We start from the raw sequence: 23,440 nt of genomic DNA on the forward strand, positions 1-23,440 counted from the left end.
GCCTGCTGACCCTCTAGTGAAAGAAATACCAATAACCTCTACTTCTGTAGTTGAGATTATTATGCTTCATGTGACCAAATTTCTGTCCCTGTCCCCATTATGTCTCCTGAGTGTCAGACCTAATCATCCAACATTCTGTTGCTCACAAATGTCCAATAGTTCCAAATGACTTGGACTCCTAAACTGAACTCTGTAGCTCCCGCTAAAACCCGTTCCTCTTCCCTGTTCTCTCTTTAAACATATGGCGTCACTATTAACCCAATTCACAAGCCATAAACTGAGGCATTATTGTTGGTGCTTCCATTTCCATCCTCTGCCCCATGTTCAATCAGGTACCTCCTAACGCTTTTCGGATCTGGACAGCTCTCCATTCCCTCTCCCATAACCCATCACAGCCACCATCGTCTCTTGCCTGAATCAGTCTCTTAATTGTTCCCCTTCCTCCAGTTCTGCCCAGCCCTATTCAAATCCATTTTCCATACGGTCATCTGCTGTTAGGACTTTACTGTGGACAGGTTTATGAGGTTGTTTCCCACTTTGACAACAAACAAAAACTAGCTAGGGGTAGAACACAGTGCATGAGTGAGGGTGGTGTTGGGAGCGGAGAATGAGGGAGAAAGAGAGGATCAGGAAAACCCACCTTGCCACACAGAACCATATACACTAGTGGTTGAGTGTTGTGACTCATTAGAACAACTGGGTTCAGATCATGGATCTGTTAAGCTTGTGGCTGTGAACACCTTGCTTAACCTTTGGGGAAACTTCTTCATTTGTAAGATGGAGATAAAGTAGAAACTAATTTATAGAGCTGCTTAGAGGACTAAGTGAATAATTACGTAAAATACCTGGCATACCCAAAAAGTCCCCTATAAATGTTAGCTATTCTCGGGGAACCTGGATGGTTCATTTGGGCGTCCAACTTCTGCTCGGGTCATGATCTCACTCTTGGTTGAGTTCAAGCTCCGCATCAGGCTGTGCTGACAACTCAGAGCCCAGAGCCTGCTTCAGAGTCTGTGTCTCGTTCTGTCTCTGCCCCTCCCCCACTCACGCTCTGTCTCTCAAAAATAAATGAATGTAAAAAAATAAAAAATAAATTTAAATGTTAGCTACTCCTACTATTTTTAGTGGATACTGTATAGGAGAGAGTTAAGGCAACACCGCAAGACCCCAGACTAGCCAAACCGGAAGGATGCAACATACAATAAAGCCCCTGCTGCCAGCACAGTGAAGAGGGGGAATGTGGGAAGGGGGGAAGGAGGCCCAGGCCTATGGAAGTGGCTGGCTCCTGAGGTTGTACCCTTAAGAGCATTTCCCAGATAAGGTCTGATTCAAATGAAAAGAAGGAAAACTTAGTTGAAGGGGTGATTCTGGTTCTTCTTCCCGCCCCCAATCTGATTTATTAAGGTAATGGCTTAATTTTCCCATTTTTGTGTATGCGTGCCGACAGCTATTTTTGCATGTCACGTTGTTATGTTTCAGTGTAGCAGTCTGCAGGCCTCGTGTCTACTTCATTTAGTTACTTGAAAATGGACATATTTTTATCCTAAACAATAGGATGGTTTAAATTTCAGCTGAATGGGGTGCCTGGGTGGCTCAGTTGATTGAGCATCCAACTCTATTTTTTTTATTTTTTTTATTTTTTTTAGTGTTTCTTTTTTGGAGGGGAGGGGCAGAGAGAGAGAGAGAGAGAGAGAGAGAGAGAGAGAGGGAGGGAGAGAGGGAGACACAGAATCTGAAGCAGATTCCAGGCTCTGAACTGTCAGCACAGAGCCTGACTTGGGGCTAGAACTCACAAGCCGTGAGATCATGACTTCAGCTGAAATCAGACGCTTAACCAACCAAGCCACCCAGGTGCCCTGAGCATTGGACTCTTGATTTCAGCTCATGTCATGATTACAGGGTTTTAGGATTGAGCCCGTGTTGCACTCTATACTGACAGCATGGAGATTGCTTGGGATTCTCTGTCTTCCTTTTCCTCTGCCCCTGTCTCCTGCTCACATGTGTTCTCTCTCTCTCTCTCTCTCTCTCTCTCTCTCTCTCTCTGTCTCTGTCTCTGTCTCTGTCTCTGTCTCTATCTTTCAAAATAATTTTAAAAAATTAAAGAAATTTTAGCTAGAAGAACATCTCCAATGTGTGGTGAAAAACATGTTCCGTGTATGAAAATTTGGTTAAAATTCTGGAGATATGATGTGGCTTCAGTATGCCCTGATTCAGTGAGTGGTCCTGAAAATCAGGCTCTAGTGATACACGGTACCCTCTTCCACCTATACCTCTGGCCTGGTACTCTCAGGGTACTCTCAGGGTACATCTCAGGGTACTCTGTTGGCCCCAGAAAAGGAGCTTGTTTCCCCGTGCATATTTACTAATGCTCTTTCTGTCTGGGGACTTGGCCATAGGTCAGTAGAGTTCCTGATGCTAGTACTTTCCCAGGAGTGTTTGCGGTCACAGAGCCTACTCGTGGATCTTTTCTTGGCTACACCAGGATTGGTCATGACATGACCTGACAGCTTTGCCCTTGTGCTCTGCATGGTTACTATCAACCTTGAACACAGTGCTGTTCTATATGGTATTCCAGGGCCTGGTTTACCTCGGTATTACTGCAGAGTTGAATTTGTCCTATATGTTTATGCTTTGACAACTTTCATGTCCTTGGGGTTAAAAGGTGCTAAATACCATTTCTAGTATGATCAGTTGTAGAGAAATAGCATCCTTGAAGATACTGCCAAAGAGCAGTTGGCAAGATTTATTTGCACTGTGAAATTTTAATTGCCTTAGCTTTTGACTTTAAAGTTTTATTTTGAGGTCAGCCCTGCTCCGTCATGGAAGAGCAGAGACTTGGCTGTGTTGAGAGTGATTGGACAGGAACAGAGTTGCAGTAGCATCATCTAGAGATAAGTTCCAACACATGTGGGCAAAAGCGAAGGATGTTTTTTTTCCAGAAACTATTTTGTGTTTGCTGGGGAGAGGGGAATAATGATGGTCCTATTTAGACTTTTTTGAGAAAGGCTATGTCTTCGGATCTCCGTGAGGGAGAAGTTTCAGTGGGGGCAGTATTGGGCAGAAAGCTCCTATGTGGCAAAAGGAAGAGAGTGGGGACATTGTGTGAAGAAAAGGAAAACTCTCCAAAATTTAAATAAACCGTTGATGAGAAGAGCTCACATTTACCCCAAAAACCTTACGGAATCTGCCTTGAAGAAACACAAAATGAAAAAAGCAAAAGTGTAGAACAGTATAAAAAATCGATACGGCTCTCCAGCTACATTGCAGACTCACTGTAATGTTGAACATTGCATCTCTGTGTACGGTGAGTTCATTTCTGTAAATATCAGAAGGACCTTGTTGTAACACTTTCACTTATAACAAGGTCCTTGAGAACCCCATAGAGTAGAGCATTACAGTATAGCTTTAGTATCATTCTAAAAATTTATTGATGTGTCCAAGTGATTTTTTTTGTAAGTCTTAAGCTTGTTTTCCTCCCTTACTTGTTCTCCTTCAGAGGATGATTCCTTTTTAGTTCACATGGGTAAAAGTCCGTAAGTTGCTGCATTTGTGATTAATTCTATTTGAAATTCCTTTTCAGCCACACTGTTGTGAGTTATAGAAATTTTATGTGCAGTGAACTTGTTAAAAAGAAGCCGGATATTTTCTGTGGCTCTTTTATTTTTAAAAGCTGCAGAGCATTTTAGGGCAAACATCTTACCTTTTGAGAAAACATGAAATAAAAATACGTTAGGCAGAAGCCAGCGTGGAATGTTAGTTGTCTGTGTGCCTCTACTGAGATTGTGTTGAATGCCAGTTGGCTAGACTCAAGAACATTTAGATGTTGTGTCTGAGAGGAAGCAGTGCATGGCCATAAGCCACATTAAGTTCATTAGGTGCAATTGCTACATGACACAGTTAATATGGTGACAGAAATAAACTCTTCAGTGACTCAATTCTAGTGGCACCAATTTTAACCAATTTATCAGACAATTGAGTATGTTTTGCAGTTGGGATGGATCTTAAAAAATATGGTGCCCATTTTCTTGTTTGGTTTATTTGACTTTGTAGACACAGCTCAGTTTATGAAGATGCAGATATGTATTCACTAAGCATGTAAGCATTGATAATGAGGGTTGGTCTGTTAACTGGTGCTTGAGGGAGGTTTTACTAATGAAACTAGAATGCATCTAGAAGATGTTTATGGGAAAGCATCCAATGTATCTTGCAGAAGTGTGTGTGTGTGTGTGTGTGTGTGTGTGTATGCATTTCAGTAATCTATTTTTGTAAGAAATAGAAAGGTTAAAAATCACCAGTTATATTGGGACGCCTGGGTGGCTCAGTCGTTGGAGCGACCGGCTTTGGCTCAGGTCATGATCTCACGGTTTGTGGGTTTGAGCCCTGTGTTGGGCTCTGCGCTGACAGCTCAGAGCCTCGAGCCTGCTTCGGATTCTGTGTCTCCCTCTCTTTTTTGTTCATCCCCCACTGGTGCTCTGTCTCTCTCTCTCAAAACTACACATTAAAAAAAAATCACTAATTATAACATATAAAACAGGTTGTAGTCATGTTTTTAAATGATCAAATGAAAATCTGTAATTTGCAAATAATCACATCACCTATATAACTGACAATACAGTCTTTCTACACTTTATCTCAGGGCGTGTTAAATTTCATTTAAAAAAACGCATAAATTAGGACTCTTAATCCATTTTAAGGCTGAGAAAACTGAATGAGAGCAGTGTAGTAGGAAATAAAGCAAAGAACTACCACAGTAGTGATGGTTCACATAATCTGACCTTTCTGTTGTCCACATCGATGCCTTGAATAGCAACGTGTTCAGTTCTGAACTCCCTTCCATGTTCTAAACTGTGTATCTGGCTACAGATTACGATCTGGCTTTAACACTTTGAGCTAGATTACATAGATTGTTAAAACACAGCAAAAACTACTCTTAGTTAGAATGACTTAGGCAACAGTAGATACTATGCAGATAAATTGCAGGATCAAGCTTAGTGTTAATTAGTCCCAAGTCTGTTCCAGTTGTAGCAATTGGTGCTATGTTAATAATGCATGCATGGGTGTTGAACACATATAATTTATGGAGAATTTTGATTAAAAAATATGCTCCTGGAAAAACAAAATCAAATCTTAAAGAAATAGTCTAGCAAGGACATGGGTCAGACTGATGAGTCTTTGCTAATCTAACTGACTATTGTCTTTCAAGATTATGCCTATTAAAGAATAGATTAGATGGGGAGAAATGTCCTTTGCTGCTTCTTGGAAGCTTGATATCAGGGATATATCAACTGTATTGCCTGTGATACTGGAATAGTTACACAAAATAAAGTCAGTCAAAGTTGGATACCAGCTTGCTTTAAGCACAGTACATTCTGGAGCTAGGAAGCCTAGAATGAGTGGTCTCTTCATATCTTTGCTGTGATCAAAGTTCCAAATTTTTTTGAAGACATTTCTTTATACTGATATACAAACAAAATTATCCAAAATAGACTTTCCCTTCCCCTTTGTGAAATTTTGGAAACGATTATGTAAGAAAATAAAAGGCAGTCTTAGTTTCTAAAGCACTGGGCATCATTTTCAAGGGACTACGTTTATCCTTAAGTCTCTAGTTCGGGGAATGATTACTAAGGTCATCCCAAGGATAATAGCACCAGTTGAAAAGAAGTCTGTTGATACTTAAAGTGCTGCCCAATGGCGCTTGTCAGCTCACATCCAAGTGGGTTCACACCCAATGTGGGTTCATCCCATGTGTGGGAGCCAGGATGATCCTAACTGGGCTAAAGTGACATTTTCAGGATTGTTATGTGTCACAAGTTGTGTTGATGAAAATAAATAGATAAATAAAAAGGGGAAACAAATAGCAAATCATTAGATTCAGTGGTTGAACCTTTTGGAAGATGAGGAATATGACTGTGTCTCAGACTGCCACAAGGTAACTCCTCTAAAATGAGAAAAGCTGATACTTTAAGCACAAGGTAATGATACTATTTTATTAGAAGTGATGACAGAGTTGAATATGAAATTTGTTTTTACTGTGCATGCTAACCAATATGAACATCTAGTCATGAACACAATTAAACCATAAAGGTGACAACTTTTTAGAGATGGGTGTTGTGGCATTTTCCTGACTAGAATCCCTTAGATTATATTCCCAGGCACTTGAATTTATTTTTATTATTTTTGACTTAAGAGAGAGAGAGAAAGTGAGTGTGTGAGTGGAGCAGAGGGGCAGAGGGAGAGAGAGAATCTGAAGCAGGCTATAAGCTCAGTGAGGAGCCTGACACAAGGCTCGATCCTACCACCCTGGGATCACGAGTTGAGCTCAAATGAAGAGTCAGACTCTCAACTGACTGAGTCACCCAGGTGCCCCTCCAGGCACTGGAATTTAAGGAAAAGTTCTCCCAACAGTTTTCTCAGGAGTGTGAAGTGCTGAATTACTCATTTTCTGTATTTTACTCGTATTGGCTAAAGGATTTTCAACAAACCTTTGTGTACGTATATGTGTGGAAAACATGGACAAATTATTTTTCAATGCCATAAAACCTTTGACTTAGAGTAAACGTACTGCCTCCAGATTTTGCAAACATGGGGTCTTTGGTGCCTTCCACACATTAAAAAGGAGGGATTCATGGGTGAGAAAAAATCGTGATCAATAATTTTTAGATTGTTCTATTTCCAGAAAATAATTACAGAAGGCAGATATTAACCATCTGCTTACCTCAAGACTGATATACAGGAAGTCTAAACGACTTGCATCAGTTCACACAATAAAATAATACAAAACCAAGAATACCATACAACTTCCTAATACTTCATTTCTGGGTGCTACTGAACCAGATAGACTTTCTCCCTTAATACGAAGAAGAAAATGAATCTCTTAAAATGATCTATCTGAAAATAAATGTGTGTGGGTGTGTCCATATGTGTGCACATTGGTTTCTTCTATCTTCAGGAGTGGGCTGAGGGCCCTTTGGCTATCACTGGAGTTTGAGTGGCATTGGCCATTGTATAGTCGGTTTCTCTGGTGCCTCTGGGCAGGGTGAAGGCTGCTGGTGGGTGTTCCCTATTTACCAAGAGGGATTGGGGAGTTAAGTAGGCCTCCTTCTGAACTAGAGTCTTGACCACGGTATCCCTCCAGTTACTTTCTCGCTGTCACCAGGCCGAACAATCCAATGACCAAGTTAGATACACAACTATAGCTTCATGCAGTATGAACAAATGTATTTTCTATCAAGTGGTCGAGGGTTAAAAAGAGGTGTTTACAGGATAGCAAACTGGCTTCCCGTGTTATTTCCCAGTTTTCTTATATCAACACTTGTTGAGATTGAACCTTTTTCTCCAGGTATGTGGTACTGGTACTGTGTGAAGTACCAAGTGTCAGGAGCAGTGGCAATCACACAGCTGAATGCACATCTATGTGAATACTTAGTTCTTAGGGGCACCTAAATGTCTTGCTCGGTAGAGTGTGTGATTCTTTTGATGTTGAGTTTGAGCCCCACATTGCGGGGGGGGTGGTTAGAGCTTATGTAAAAAAATAACATGTTTTTAATGGTTAGAATAAATTCAAAATTTAATTGCTTTGTATATTCCCATCTTCCGGATTTCAATGCGTTGAAAGATGCCTGTCTGCCTTCCAGAGCTAAAGGGTGGAGATGAACCGTCTCCTCTATCACGATGGCTAATTGGACAACTGGCTGTTTATTGCTGGAAATCACTTAAGACTATTGTGTATCATGTGCAAAACAAAACAACAAAACAAAAGTAGTCTTGAGAAACCCAGGCCTGCTAATGGCTGTAGCCACCTGTTGATTGTGCTGAGGTGTTTTAAAAACAAAAGAAACCTTTTGGGCAAGCATCATAACTGCATCGTGTTCAAACAAACGATTGAGTTATACAGTATAGCCTGTGAGTTTTAAGAAGAAAATACATTTAAGAATCTGCTGTGACAAATCAATATCAAAATGTGTGCAAAATTACAAGAACAAATAGAATGTTGTTTTTGACTGGTTTGTTTATATTGAAACTATATTATTTTATGTGAAGTATGTGTAATAGAGCATTAGATTTGAAAACTCTGTGTTGAATATCATTTCTGACAGCCTTTTTTAGGGTCACTAAAATTCCAATAATTCAGTCTAGAATTGAAGTCGATTCCAGAGAAAAATTTAATATAGTCTGCTTGCCTGCCAGCTTCAACATAGTTTCAGAGCATTGAAATGGTTTGACACATTGAAATATAAAGTGCATTTGTCATATCTATTGGTGGAGTATTTTATGTGATCGCATCTAACAAAGATCAAGTTAGAGTAAAACTTATACTGGTTTTTTTTATGTGTTTGTGAAGAGGATTTTGTTTTATCTTGTTTTCTTTACAGTCTTGATTTGATTTATTACAAAGTCCAATAAACTATTCTTGGTAATAATAAAGAAACACATTGCCTGAACCAATTTTGAAATGCAGTGGAACATCTCTATATTACCACAATCATTTGCTATTTCAAAGACCCATATGAATTGAGGATTGTGTCACAGAAGAGGTACTTTCTAAATGAGCATGAGGTTAGAATGGAGTTTCAATTTCCAATTCTAGCAAATAGAAATTGTGTCATTAGAAGAAAGTTTATACATCTTTGAACCTCAGCTTCCTCATCTATAAAATGGGGGTGATAACTACTAAGCATATAGGCTTTTTGTTGATTTTGTTTGGGTAAAGATTTAAGGTGTTAGGTATATAACCCTAACTTACTGCCTATCCTCAAGCAGTTATGCTCCAAAAAGTTTTATTACATTCTTAAGGCTTCTAGGAATTGCATTTATAGAATGATATCTGTAGATCCAAGTATTAGCGTACCAGGAAATACTATAATGAGACTCCAGTGTTTTTCTTTATTTAAACAAAATAGTGCTTTAGATATTACAAAACTCATTTAATTTTCCCAGTGTATATTCAAGCCTGCATGATTATTTATGTTTGAGCTGTTAGGGGCTGCTTGTGGCGAGAGTATAAAGTCTGTTTCACATATTCCATTGGGCAGAGATTAAACTGGGCTGGGCCTTAGCATTGTACAGCCATGCCACTTATGGGAGCATACGGATCTCTTTTACATTTATAGTCATGTACTCATAACCTTTTATGTATAAATGCATCTATACATTCAGATGTCGATTTTAATAGTTAGAAAACAAGTAGACTAACCTAAGTACAACTTGGACACCAGTTCTTTAAGACTCTTTCTGTGTCCTGGCTAATAGCTTCCAGCAGTAGTGTTTTGCTGATTAAGTTACAATATATTATGTTGACTGAGGACTTCTGTTTAGCAGAAGTCATTTCAAGACCCTAATCTTAATACCCAATTTATTTAAGAAGTATAAGACAAATTTTACATATATATTTACATTTATATATGTGTACATAAATTTTATATGTATACAAATTATATATATATGTATGTAGTATAGACACTTAAATATGCATGTGTAATCTTGCTTAATGTATCATAATTTGAGTGCTTGAAAATGTTAAACATTTAAATATTTAGCCTACAGATTTTTATGTAGGACTGATGTTTTATGATCTGCCTATATAAAATGATTTAACTGGGTTATAAATTGAACATTCAACCAAGACTAACATTCGCCCCAAAGTGTGTTCTACTGACCTCAAGTTCTACAATGCTAATAAGAATTATTTAAAAGAAGGTTTCCAGGTTGAAATAAGTGTGGAAAATAGTGAGTGAAAGCATTTTTACAGTAAAATTTCTTAAAACATTTAATCTATTCATTTCTAAATTACATAATAATAGACCATGAGAAGGTTGTGTCTGATAGACTGTTTGCCTAACCTTTTTCGACACAAAAGCCTTTGCAATTTTTTAAAGTATTTTACAACATTAATAATCAATAGAACACACTTTGGAAACTCTAAGATTAAATGGAATGTACTACATACTTTGCTGTATCAGTAGATCCATTCTGGAGATCATAACAACCCCAGCTACTTGAACAGAGAAAAAATAATATAAGAAAGTTAGTGACTAAGTGTAAAGTTCTTAACTAGCGTAAAATGAGAATGTGACTTACCATGTAGGTAACAATTTTGGGAAGCAAGTACTACAGTCAGGACTGGGTGGCAGGGAGAGACAAGAGAGGCAGATGGAATTAATAAGCTTTAGAAGCTTGGAGGAGAGACCCCATTCAGCTGAGATAAGTCTTCTGAATAGGGGACGACGACCAGCTTGTGTTCGTGTCTCTGAGGAGGCAGGCGATGAGACGGATTCAGCAAGTGTTAGGAAAATGACAAACTGTTCAGCTGTTGGCATTGGAAGGAACTGTTACTACTGGGGTGAAGAAACACTGCTGGGGTGAATAGAACCAGCCAGGAAATGCAGAGAGAGAAGGTCTGGGCTTCCTCTTTCAGCCCTGCTGTCTCCCTTACCTGCCCCCCCGCCCCCCCCGGCATTGGCTACATGGAGCATCTGGCCAAGCAGAAATGGGGTTTGCCGGCCCCAGCAGCACAGGGCAGAGCATAGAAGGATGGTTTCAAAGCTGATAATAATAGCTAATTGGCACAGTTGCTTTATTAAGAATCCTAGCTCTTAAAAAGAAATGTTAGAATTATTTCAAAATGGTCCCATTGTCATCTTAGATTGAATTTGCTATAGTAATTCACAAAGCAAACCAACTCACTTTATAATTTATATCCCCAGGAGCAATATTCCATTATTACATTAATACTCTATTATTAATGTACAGGTTTCCCAACACAGAAGGGTTAGTTTGAACTTACTTTGAATCATTTAAAAAAATACACTATTGAAGGCCTGCACAGTTCCTAGCTTTTTAATGCTATTCAGTACATTTCTTCTGCTTCCTGGGATTCATATGCAGAGAGACATTTGAAATCAAATACACATGGATTAAAGCAGCATGATGCTGTGCTACTGAGAATCTGTGAGACACTAACAGAGTGGTAAGGTTACTGCCTTACAGAAGACTTGGGGATTTGGCAAATTTTGTGGTTTAGTCAAAGGGTGCATCTTCTAAGTCATCAGTAATGACTGAAAAATGCAATCATACAAATGCAATCAACAAATGAGAACGTCCTTCTCTATCTGAGCCCTTACATTTACTTAGGCTATAGCAATAAGGATTTTAGCAGGCACATTTTGGGCTTACTTTATCTGTGGTGTTTGTTGAATTATACGTATTGAAAAAATCCAGTTTGACATTTACAACAGCCCAAGAGAAAGCCAAGCAGGATTACAAGTCAAGAAATTAAGGAAGGAACTTCTGTGAAAGAGGTCTCATTAATAGAATATGCAACATCTAGAGACCATGTGTGTTAGCCTAGGTTATAATGCTAGGAGATGCAAAAATTGGTAGTACAATGAGAAGAGATCTGGGCAAACAGGCTATGGAAAAGTTGACTTTAGAATACGGGAAGAGTGTGGTGCCTGGGTGGCTCTGTTGGCTGAGCGTGCAACTTCTGCTCAGGTCATGATCTCATGGTTCATGAGTTCAAGCCTCGTGTTGGGCTCTGTGCTGACAGCTCAGAGCCTGGAGCCTGCTTCCGATTCTGTGTCTCCCTCTCTCTCTCTCTCTCTCTGCCCTTCCCTCACTCATGCTCTGTCTCTCTCTCAAAAATAAATTTAAAAAAACATTAAAAAATTTAAAAACAGATAGGAAGAGAAGGAGCTCATGATCATGACAAACTAATCAGGGCTAGAAAAGATGAAGATTGCTATCACAGGGAAGACATGAGACAGAATTTTGAGGAGAAACACTAGTGACATTGCTACATTATTGAATATTTACCATGGACCAGTATTATTTCAGAGTGCTTTGGGTATATTAAAATAATATTGTAAAGGGATTGATCAGAGGAAGGCCCTGAAGACAGTGGACTGAGAGAAAGCTGTTGGTTTTGATCTTTGGGGGGTTACTTCTTATCTTTGGAGGCAAAAAAAACCCCCACATTTTAACACAGTGAAGGTATCAGAAACCAGGTTTCAAATGTTTCAGGAAAAAAGGATTGGCAAGGATTTCGGTGCAGGGAGTTCAGATTACTCTTCCCAAAGCTTTGTCAGTAGAGCAAGAAAGGTCAAGTGTGCAGTCCCGTCTACTTTTGTTGAGTGCCTATGACTATAAGTATGTTTAAAAATTCACCAGGTGAACACGTAATGCTGATGCCGTTAGACATCTCTTCTGAGTCTGAGATTGTGGTGGACCAACAGCGTCTTTGAGAGGAGAAAGCAGTGTGATGATAAAAGGCACCGCGTGTGCCCTATATGGTGTACTGTCTGGACTAAGGTAGAGAGATCAAGTGAAGAAAGTGCCGAAGAAATGCATGCTATTTAAAAACCGGACCTCTGAAAATAAACAACCAAAAAGCTGCTTTCGGAGTTTTCTAGGAGGCAGGCATCACTGTATCCTGATTCTATTAAATGCCGTCTACCATGGTTTGTCTTGGGAGAAACTTGGACTAGTTTGTCTGAAGTTTCTCTGAGTAGTGGCTTGTAATTAAGACAGAGAAAATGTTAAAAAGGTGACCTGTGTGTGTTTGATGATTTAGTCTAATTTACTGTAACGGAGGAATCTCCCTGCTGTCTCTTCGGTTTACAAGTGAAGTTGATTTCATAGATTTGAAAATGTCTCTTCTAGTAAAAGATGTCTGCATTTTAGTAGACTCCAAGGTCTGTCTCAAATATTTTAATGGTCATGTTTCAGTACCTGTTGTTCAGAATATACAGATGGGAAACGTATCCATATTGCCATTTCCCTTAAAAACAAAGTCCGTTTTAAAATCCTTGGTAAAGCCACTAGGTTTCTTTTAAGTGGATTTTTTTTAAGGAGCTCACTCAAAACACCACTCTGTTCAGTAAGAGTAGTTTTCCAGTTGACTCACAAAGACATTATAGCTCAGTACTTTGCTGCATTATCTCCATACATACTTAGCTGATAATGTGGAAGTTAAACAGTATATATGCCACTTTGGTTTTTATGAAGTAACTTTTGATTCATTTTACAACAAGAGCTAACCCTTGTTAGAAATACTGTGTAGTAATTTGCATAATTTCTCAAGAACTTCCCGAGATGAGCATGTGTTGTAGTTCAAATAGGAATCAAATGTAAATAACTTCTGAAATAAATAAGTAAACATAAATATACGCACATACACACATACATATATAGATATTATATATGTATGAAAATATGTATGCATGTGTAACCTCTCCCCAATTTATGTAGTTGATGGGCTGTTTATGAATGTCTTGGTTTAAAATAGCTTGGAATAAATTACTAAGGTAAATGTTATATTAGGGTCATGGTAACTGATTTAACAACTAAAATTTTAAGAACACCATTGTTGGTTATTTTAGAACTTTCCAGCATGCCTGTAATGGGTGGATAGGAAGTTCCTGTTTCTCTCAGTCATTTCAGAGACCCATGTGACAAAAAATACTATGCCAGGCTTCCAGAATCACTCTGGGTGTTGTTACCCAGTTGCCTAGGAGCAGAGGAGAGCGAGTCACATTGCCCAGGGAAGCTTGTGATGGTCCAGGCCTAGAGTAGCACACAGTCGCTTCTGCTCATATTCTATTGGCTGGGACCAAGTCACGTGGCCACATTCAATTGCAAGGGCATGTGGAACATATAGTCCAATATTTCCAGAAGAAAAGAAAGGGGTATTTTGGTGTACTATCTGTTGCCAAAATATTCAATCAATACTGATCTTTAGAAAGTGTTAATGGGTCACTGCTTTGTAATATACAACCACATATCATGTTCTTTATAAGTATACACATTCCTAAGTTTTGTTACAAATGTATAATGATTACCTGAGTGTTAAAAGATTTTTATGGTGATGGGGAGACCGAGGGCTTCCAGAGGGGATTCTGACTGATTTAAGAGGGTCACCGTCAAAAACTTACTTGAGGGCTATTGCTGTTCACCTGGATATACCTGAAGCAGATGATTGAGAAGCATTCCTCAGGACTCTACCTCTACTGAGGGGGAGTCGCTTGTTATTTCTCAGTTAAGTAATATAGCGACAAAGAAATAGCCTTATGGTTGAGAAGTTTGTAATAACGGAGATGTCAAGAGTTGTCTGTAGAAGGCAAAGAATTTGGTGTTAATGGTGTTGAGTTACTGTGTGATGTTCATATAGATTTGATGATAGCCACATTTGCGTTTGGCAAAAATCAGGTGCTTTTTGAAGACTTGTTCATTCTTTAGATGATGATATAGAAATCTACCTGCGAAAGGCCATAGGTTTCTGAGAGAAAACAAAATTCTGTTGAAATCCGAACTTATAAATTTGCATAGCTTATTTACTAAAATCATGATGAACACTTCCATTGACACTATTAAATAGCTGAAAATAATCTCTGTTGTATTTAGTACATGCCACTAGAAGTAAACGAAAACTACAAATTGATTATCAGAGTTTGCCTTTACATTTTTTATGTGCCAATTAACTCATTTTTTCCCCTTTAACTTTTTGTCAACCAGTAAAGAAATGGTCTAAACTTACTCTCTCAATGTCTCTGCAGCTTAATGAATAGAAAATAGTCGTGATTATTGACAGGTGAAAAATGTTATTTCAATGAGGGCATTTTGAAAAAAAAAATTCAACGTTTATTTATTATTGAGAGAGAGCATGAGCATGGGAGGGGCCGAGAGACGGGGACACTCAGAATCTGCAGCAGGCTCCAGGCTCTGAGCTGTCAGCATAGGGCCTGACGTGGGGCTTCAACTCACAAATCGAGAGATCATGACCTGAGCCAAAGTTGGACGCTTAACCGACTAAGCCACCCAGGTGCCCCTTTTTTCTTGTTTTCTCTTAACATTTTTTTAACGTTTATTTGTTATTGAGAGACAGAGAGAGACAGAGCACGAGCATGGGAAGGGCCAAGAGATGGGGAGACAAAGAATCTGAAACAGGCTCCGGGCTCTGAGCTGTCACCACAGAGCCTGAAAGGGCAATTTTTTTTTTATCAGAGTTGAAGTAGACCTCAGATTGGGGGATGCATATTCTAGTTGATTTCCCCATTTTCTTGTAAGGAATTGGGTTGAATGACTGCAATGTAAGGCATTTTTCTTTTTTTTTTTTCTTCCAGTTCAATACTCTGTGTCACATTGTATTTTAACATATTCAAAGGTACTTTAATACTATATACTAATGCAGTATTATAGACCTAAATATGCAGTATTAACAACAAGTATCTTTACATATGGGAATTGGAGGTGGGGAAATGTACTTAAAAGAAACAAACAAACAAACAAACACGGGGCACCTGGGTGGCTCAGTTAGTGGAGTGGCTGACTTTGGCTCAGGTCATGATCTCATGGTTCATGAGCTCGAGCCCTACATCGAGGTCTCTGCTATTAGCCCAGAGTCTGCTTTGGATCCTCTGTCCCCTTGTTTCTCTCTGCACCTCCCCCTGCTCACAGTTTCTCTCTCTCCCTCAAAAATAAATAAACATTAAAAAAAAAACATTTTCAAGTAATTATTTTCAAGTTAATAACACCGTAACAAAATCCTAGAGTGTTCATGGCCCCCACTTTCCTTCAAGAAAAAAGTAATTGTAAGTATTTTATATACTGAATTTACAGAAGAGGTTAATCTTGCTCTTCTGTTCTCCTTATCTTCAAAACTTCCTTATTAACCACTGTTAACCTAACGTACAGTCTACCTTATGTTAGAGAAGGTGAATTATATATTTCAGGGTTTTTTTTAACCTTACACAATCTACAAATACACAAGTTAAAAAAAAATTTTTGTTATACATATGCTTGTTATTTCAGTAAGATCAACAAAATGTTTAGGAGCACAAACAAATTCATTAATTATCTTTTGTATCCAGGGCAAAATACAGCAGGCAAGTTGAAAAATGAATTGTTGATTTTTGGAGGGGTTGGGAATCAAGAACAATGAAACTTCCAAATAAAAGTAGTTGGACCTTTTTGCTGTGGATTTGAAAATAAGTCCAGAAGGCTGAGCTTAATATAACATGTGGCAGGTGGCCTGCGTTTGCCTGGAGAATTCCTTTAGGGCAAGACAGCTCAGCAAACACATAAATCCTTTTTTCTCTGTTATCTAGTAGCACATTTAGTTGCCATGGGGATTTTATTTATGCAGCAGATCCTCTGCAGTTCAGTTTGTGCCTAAAGTTTAACCGTACAGCTGTTACCGTAAATGCTACATGGCAATATTTTCCAAACACAGACCCTAGAACAAAAAGAACATTTTTTTCCCCAGCATTGATTTTGCTTTTTATGTTCTGAAACATCTTAGTAAAGTATTACTTACATGCCAGGAAAACTTCACAAGTTCCAGCCAAGCAATTGGTATCATTTCATGTTACTTAAATTGTTCACTTGCAAATAAATTAGATGATAATTTAGCAAATATATTTTCAATTAGGACAAAATTTTGTACGTTGAAATGAAGAGCTTATTACTGCATATATTTAAAATGATTGGATTCCCCCCCCTTCCCTCCACCTCCAGTACAGTTACCTTCTTAAAAGAGTTGAGATCAAGTGATCAAATACTTGCTACTCGGCAACTTTTCACTCCCACAGTTCTTTGAATACTTTTCCCCCCACTATTTTTAGTGGAGGAGGGAGGAAAACAAGATAGAAAAATGGTGATTGCTTTTGCAACAATCAAGAGATAGCTGAGTTTCTCCAGCTCAGAGCTAGGTCCTGATTTGGAATGAATTGCTTTTGTTTAGTCTTGATTTGTACTACACCAGATAAATCACCAATGTGTCTCCTTTGTGTGAACAGCATGGATTGGTCAATGAAAAGGGGAACTGATGCTTTTAGATGGAGTGCATAAAATTACCTCACACCATCTGTGTCACAGTGCACCAGGAAAATGATGAAAGGAGGACTTGAAATCCAGGTGAAGTTGCTCCCTGAGAAGGAAAGTAATGCATTCAGAATCAAGATAAATTTTTCTTTCTCTCCCCACATGATATTTTTGGATGGGATGTTGACTGTTGCGGAGAACCATTGAGACATGATCCTTACAGATGGTTCTGCTCTAGTTAGATGGTCAACATATAAAATTTGAAATGATAAACTAAATGAAGGCCTTCTGTTGAATGCCATATATTCTTGGCAGTAACCGAACAGTTTAACATTAAAACTGCATTCCTACAGTAGCAGCCATTAGAGATCATCTCTGCTAGGGACGTATACCTTGCAGATGTTTTATCTTTCTATCAAATAGCCACATAAGTCTGAAAATGGATGTTGATGTCCTCACTAGAATAGATTACAGATTTGAAATGGCAACTAGTAAAAAGTTTTGGCTACAGAGTGGATGCTCTGGGCACTGAAGGCACTGTACCTCCTGTAAGAGATGATGAGAATGCCTTGCTGTTTACTGCACGTTTTTAGTAAGTGTCTTACGTCCCTTCTTAAGAGGTATCGGAAGACAGACATACATACTGCCTTGTACCCATATAAGCAACAGTGTAATGATCAAGTATTCAGTTTTTATGAAGTCATTTCTCGAAAAAAATCAGCAACCTTATTGACTGTGAGCAGCATTGCTATTCAAAGTGTGGCCCATGGGGCGCCTGGGTGGCGCAGTCGGTTAAGCGTCCGACTTCAGCCAGGTCGCGATCTCGCGGTCCGTGAGTTCGAGCCCCGCATCGGGCTCTGGGCTGATGGCTCAGAGCCTGGAGCCTGTTTCCGATTCTGTGTCTCCCTCTCTCTCTGCTCCTCCCCCGTTCATGCTCTGTCTCTCTCTGTCCCAAAAATAAATAAAACGTGAAAAACAAAATTAAAAAAAAAAAAAAAAACAAAGTGTGGCCCATGGACCAATAGCATTGGCATCACCTGGAATCCTGTTGGAACTACAGATTTTGGGGTTTCTCTGCCATACAGAAAAAGAATCTGTATTTTGGTAAAATCTCTGTTGATTGCTGTGGCTAGTAAGCTTGAGAAACATTGGTCTTAGAGACCTAAAACTGGAGCTGAAAGTGTACTTGAGATGCCAAGAAGGGGAGCACAGTGTCATCAGCCATTTTAGGACATGATAAGAGCAGAACACCTTAACACTCGTGTTCTTTTTTGACCTCTTGTATTTTTAACACACACACACATACACACACATGCACACACACACACACCCTCAATTCTGTGTTCATTTTTTCTCCCCTCTAGTGATAATTAGTGCCAGAATTCTTCCAGAAATATCGGTTGACCAGCTACTTACACTACTCAGAATGTTGGAGTCCTGTTCTCTTCTGTCTATGGAACCAATCCACCTTTTTGTCCTCACTCTTTGAATAGTCTGCTCTGTGAACCCTGATTCAAAATCACAACGAATGACTTCCCATGCCCTCAACACATGCTCTGTATAAGTCCCTGCCCTTTCATATACTGCTTCTTCTTCTGGGAATATTCCTTTATTTTCCATCTGACAAACTTTGATTCATACTTGAAGGTTCAGTTCCACTGTTTCTTAGATGAGGCTTTCATTTTTATGCAAACATAAGGAGTTGCCCTTTCTGTAGGGTGTCTCTGGTATTGATGCAAACCTCTCCTAGAGTTCTCATGACCTTATATTCAGTCTGTTATTGACTTAGGAGTCTGGCCCCCCTACTGGACTGATTGCTCCTTGAAGACACTACTCTTAACCAACTCATCTGTGTCTTCCCAACCACTAGGGAAGTAGCCAACCCAGAACAGGTTTTTGTTAAGTGCTTGTTACATGACTGAGTGCCAAATCCACTGAAAAGAACACCTGTTTACATTTTTAGCAATCAGACTTGCTGATACATTGACACTTGAGGGTAAATCCATTCATTCTCTCTGCCATAACCTTTAATAAAGAAAAATATCTTCTTGTTCTGAGAGAATCAAGTCAGATAAGGGGGGAATAGAAAGGTTAACAGGAACCCACATATAAAGTAGGGTATGAAAAAGAAGTACCTGAATTGAAAAATTTACTAAAGAAGAAGCTTGAATGTTCAACTGTAAAGAAACTGGTACGCTGGAGAAAACCAAGGGTGAAATAAAAAATGGTTCTCAAGGATTTGCTTATGTTTGATCTGAAAACTCTATCTCCCTGATCATAGTTGAAGGACCAGCCATCACTCTGATACGTGGTTGAAGGTGAAAAGTTTATTTTGGAAATAACATAACTTTCTAGACATAGCTTAAAACAGCATATCTTTTATAAGATTTCCATGTGCAAAAATGATTGTTACCATGCTACTAATAGTATTAAAGGGGGAAAATTAGTACCCTGGATTTTTCTTCAAATACAGATGGTAGTGGTTTGTATCAAACTAGGATTATTTTCGTTTGTTTAAATGTTCACTTACTGTTGCACGTTTTCACATTGTGTTAAAACAATGGCTACAGGTTGAACTCGGGCTGTATTTCTGAGGTGTACTGTGGAAGCATAAAATGCAAAGTTGGAATATTTCTTCCATAAAAGTGGGTAACTTGACTATCTGACCATCAACTTGACCTAGAAGAGGGAATCTTGAGAGGAACATACCACTTCTAATTTGAATAACAAAGTAGCGTTGGCTAGGTCTGGCAGGAGACATTGCCATGGAAATCCATAATACTTCCAATTCTTACTCAGTTCAAAAGACTTTCATTTTTAATCTACAGTTTGCACAATTTTTAATCGGTTTTTCATGAAAATGGGAGTTTTGGGTTTTGATTCTAGTGATAGTGGTAATGTTGGACAAGTGTTTGAAGGAATCTGTGGTCCTTACAGGACCTGAGTGGCCTGATGTTATGCTACTCTTAGGTACAAACTAGACCTTAATTTTTACTAAGCACTCAGAAGGAGCTCGGATGTTTAATACCCTACAAGTTTCACTCTACTACAAAAGCCTGACAGGTCTGAGATACTCTACTGTTATTAGGAAGATTGAGATGGCTCAGGGTCTGCAGGAGAAAAAAAGACTGAGGGGAAGGAGATCCTGTATATAGAACAATTTAAAGGGCCATTTACTGTAGGAAAATGTTTTCTTAAAGTCAGTAAGAGATCCCATTCATATGTTCATTTTGGAACCTTTCTTTTTGTGGAACTCTGGATTATAAAATCATTAAAATGAAAAGTTTGTTTACAGTCATGTAGAAGCTAAAGAAAGCAAACCAAAGCAATACTTTGACTAATGAACACTTTGGGAATATTAGTTATTTGGGGGGACGTGGTTTTAGAAAACCCAAGAATTCTGGCTGGGCTATCAGTGCTGCACAGGATGAGGATAGACTTCCTATCCTTTTATGTAGACCAATTAGAAATAGTACCACAAATGGCCAGTGATGGTGTGCTTTAAGCAGTAAGTTTAGATAATGACTAGCCACATTTGGGCATAGGCTGGATTAAAGGGAAATTGAGGGAACTTCTCCAGTAATTCTGGAGAAAGAAATGTAAGCTTAAAAATGGATAAGATAAATACACAATAACAGAGATAAAGATGAGTGGTTGCAAGTATATTCTGCTGTGTTTCTTTTTGGAAGCCTTACAAGGATCAATTAGTATTAATATACTGAAATGCATAAGGCTGGCATTGCTTCCTATCAAGATCTACAAGAGAAAGATGGTGTATATGTGTTTGGGAAACTACACTACTTACTGAAACCATTCCCCGCCCCCCCTCCCCACCCCGGTAACATCAGCGGAGACAATGGTCACTAAATGATTTTCTTAGAGTACCTGAGGGAAGAAAAGGTACCTCTCCTGTACTGTCGGGGCAGCATAGAATAATAGATAGAGCGAGGCATAGACTCTGACACCAGACCAATTGGGTCCAACTCCTGGCGCTGCCTTTAACCAGCTGAGCAAACCTGAGCAGGTCCCATCATGGCTAAGTGCCTCAGTTTCTTCATCTGTAAAATGGGGATGATCATGCTATTTACCTCTACACAATTGTGAGGATTAAATTCAGTATCACTTAGAGAAAAACACTTAGAATAGTATTTGGCATATAGTGCTTCATGATATTATTACTTCTACTAGTAAGAAATAAGACCTGAAGGAGGTACATTAGTGAATAAAAAATACAGAGAAACAGGAGACTGAAAAATGTCTCTACCGTTTGAAGACTATTGGGAGGAAAGCATACTGTAGCACAGAAAGTTGACAAGATAGGGATGTTCGAAGGCAGAATATTTAAGAGGACAAGACACTGTCTTCTAAGCAAATTTTATAATGCCATGTAAAACCAGAAAGGTGTTTAAACCTAGCAATTAATTGAGGAAAGGAAGAGAAGATGTTACAAGAAAAGGGCAATGATAAGTTTCATAACATAAAGAACTGAAGTTATGACTGCCTTTCAAGGCCCACGGCAGGGAAAATTCATTAGGAAGTTACTAGAAATAAAGATAACTCAAAGTGAGTTTGGAGTACAATTAGTTCAAGAAGCTAAAGAATTACCTATATGGACAGGATGAAGAAGAAAAAAAGGGGCGCCTGGGTGGCGCATTCGGTTAAGTGTCCAACTCTTGTTTTCGGCTCAGGTCATGATTCCAGGGTCGTGGTATTGAGCCTGCATCAGACTCCATGCTGAGTATGGAGTCTGCTTAAGATTCTGTCTCTTCCACCTCTCCCCATCACCCCTCTCCCCACTCGTACAGTTCTCTTTCTCTCTAATAAATTTTAAAAAATAATAGAAGAAAGAGGGGATAAATTCTTAAAGCATGAAGAAAGCGAATATATACTTTCTCCCATTAAAATTACTAGCTTTTCAAGAGCAAGGGCTTTATCTTCTTTGACTTCCCATTGTCCAACCCTGTGCTTAGCATATAATGTACACTTAAGTATTTAATGAATTTATGAATGAGCTCATCTAATTAATGGATTAATGAATTGAGGAATTAAATTTATTAACAAATAACTTATATAAGCATTAGGAGGAAGTAGGTCTCATATAAAATTTAACTTAAATTCCCCTTTTCCTTATTCCTTTATACTACAAGGAAGTATTTTAAGCTTATTTTTGAGAGAGAGAAAGAACATGAGCAGAGGACAGGAAGAGAGTGAGAGAGAGAATCCCAAGAAGGTTCTGTGCTATCAGCATGGAGCCCAACGCGGGGCTTGATCTCACAAATGGAATCATGAGATCATGACTTCAGGCAAAATCAAGAGTCTGACGCTCAACTGCTTGAGCCACGCAGGGGCTCCCAAGGGAACAGAATTTTAAAATTAAAGAGTTAAAGAAATAGAGACTTTCTCAATTACTTAGACAAAATTATCCAAGGAAAAAAGGGAATGTGTGTTCTGCTTAAGATTCTACTAAATACAATGGTATTGGGGATTAAGAAGTAAAAATGGCTGATAGGTCAAAGTGTCCTTCAACTATAAGAAAAGGCAGAATTTTAAACTAAGAATATCCTTCACCTCAGAACTTTATGGAGAATTGTCAGTTTCCTTGAAATTGTTGTGGAGGTTCCCAGTTTCTTTTCCTTAAACGGGGAAAGATGAATGTCTATAGAACACAGTTCAGTTGCTTTGTTTCATAAAGGTCCTAGACACATTCAAACTGGGGGTGCAAAAGATCTGTGGAACTGTTACAACAACAACCAGGAATAGAGGTTAGAAGAAAGAAACATGAATTTGTAAACTGTCGCTATTAGGAAAGGAGATTCCAGGCTACTTTATTTAAAGAAATCCGTAATGTTGTTAGATAAGGTACTTAGTGTTGATCAAGAAAACAAAGAGCATAAAGCATTTTTTTTGGGTAACTAGATCCATCCAGATGATCCCTCATGTGGGCAACATGCTTTGTGAGGGCACTGAACACAGATGGCAACTGCTGCTGTCAGTGAATTAGAAGAAGATACAGGTCCTAAGAAGAGCCACCACTTGACTTTCAGCTGTCCACGTGGGCGCTAGATACTCCATGAAAAAATTAACTGGCAGATTTAAGAGTCGTAGAGCATCCCAGTTGTTACACTGCAGTCTCGGGAGTGGTGGTCAACTGTTAAAATTTAAAAATTAGTGGAAGCTTTTTTCTATTTTAGACTCTCCTGGATATTTTTTCTTAGGTCGTTGATATCGACCATCCCTTATCTACTTGCAAGTGATAGGAGAGGGCAAAAGAGACTAAACAATAAATGGAAAACTGCATACACTGCCTAATTCGTTTGACAGGTACTTATTGAGTATCTACTACATGTTAGACAAAGGCTACACAAAACGAAATGGATGCTGCCCTTGTTCTCTAAGACTAGTATAGCAGCATTTTCATAGATTTCTTGTGCTCAAAAATTTCCTGGAAATGTTAAAAATGTAGATCCTCAGGTATTACACTGAGATGATTTCTATTAGTTGTGTGTATTGGGTGGGGTAGGGGGAAAGGAAGGTGGTGGTGGTGGTCCATAATCTCTCTGTTATCAATCTATATGGTGACGGAGGTGTGTGGGTTTGAGAAACACTCTTCGATGCTCAGTGGGCT

General features: G+C 38.8%; 1 protein-coding gene across 6 annotated transcripts in view; it reads left to right on the plus strand.

Annotated features, from left to right (window-relative positions):
• Nucleotides 1-23,440, plus strand: part of NPAS3 (neuronal PAS domain protein 3) — an 865,567-nt gene that overhangs the window by 153,653 nt on the left and 688,474 nt on the right. The window lies entirely within an intron of this gene.

This window comes from Herpailurus yagouaroundi, unplaced genomic scaffold (assembly GCF_014898765.1).
Source record: "Herpailurus yagouaroundi ecotype Mexico unplaced genomic scaffold, PumYag 141, whole genome shotgun sequence".
Lineage (NCBI taxonomy): Eukaryota > Metazoa > Chordata > Mammalia > Carnivora > Felidae > Herpailurus > Herpailurus yagouaroundi.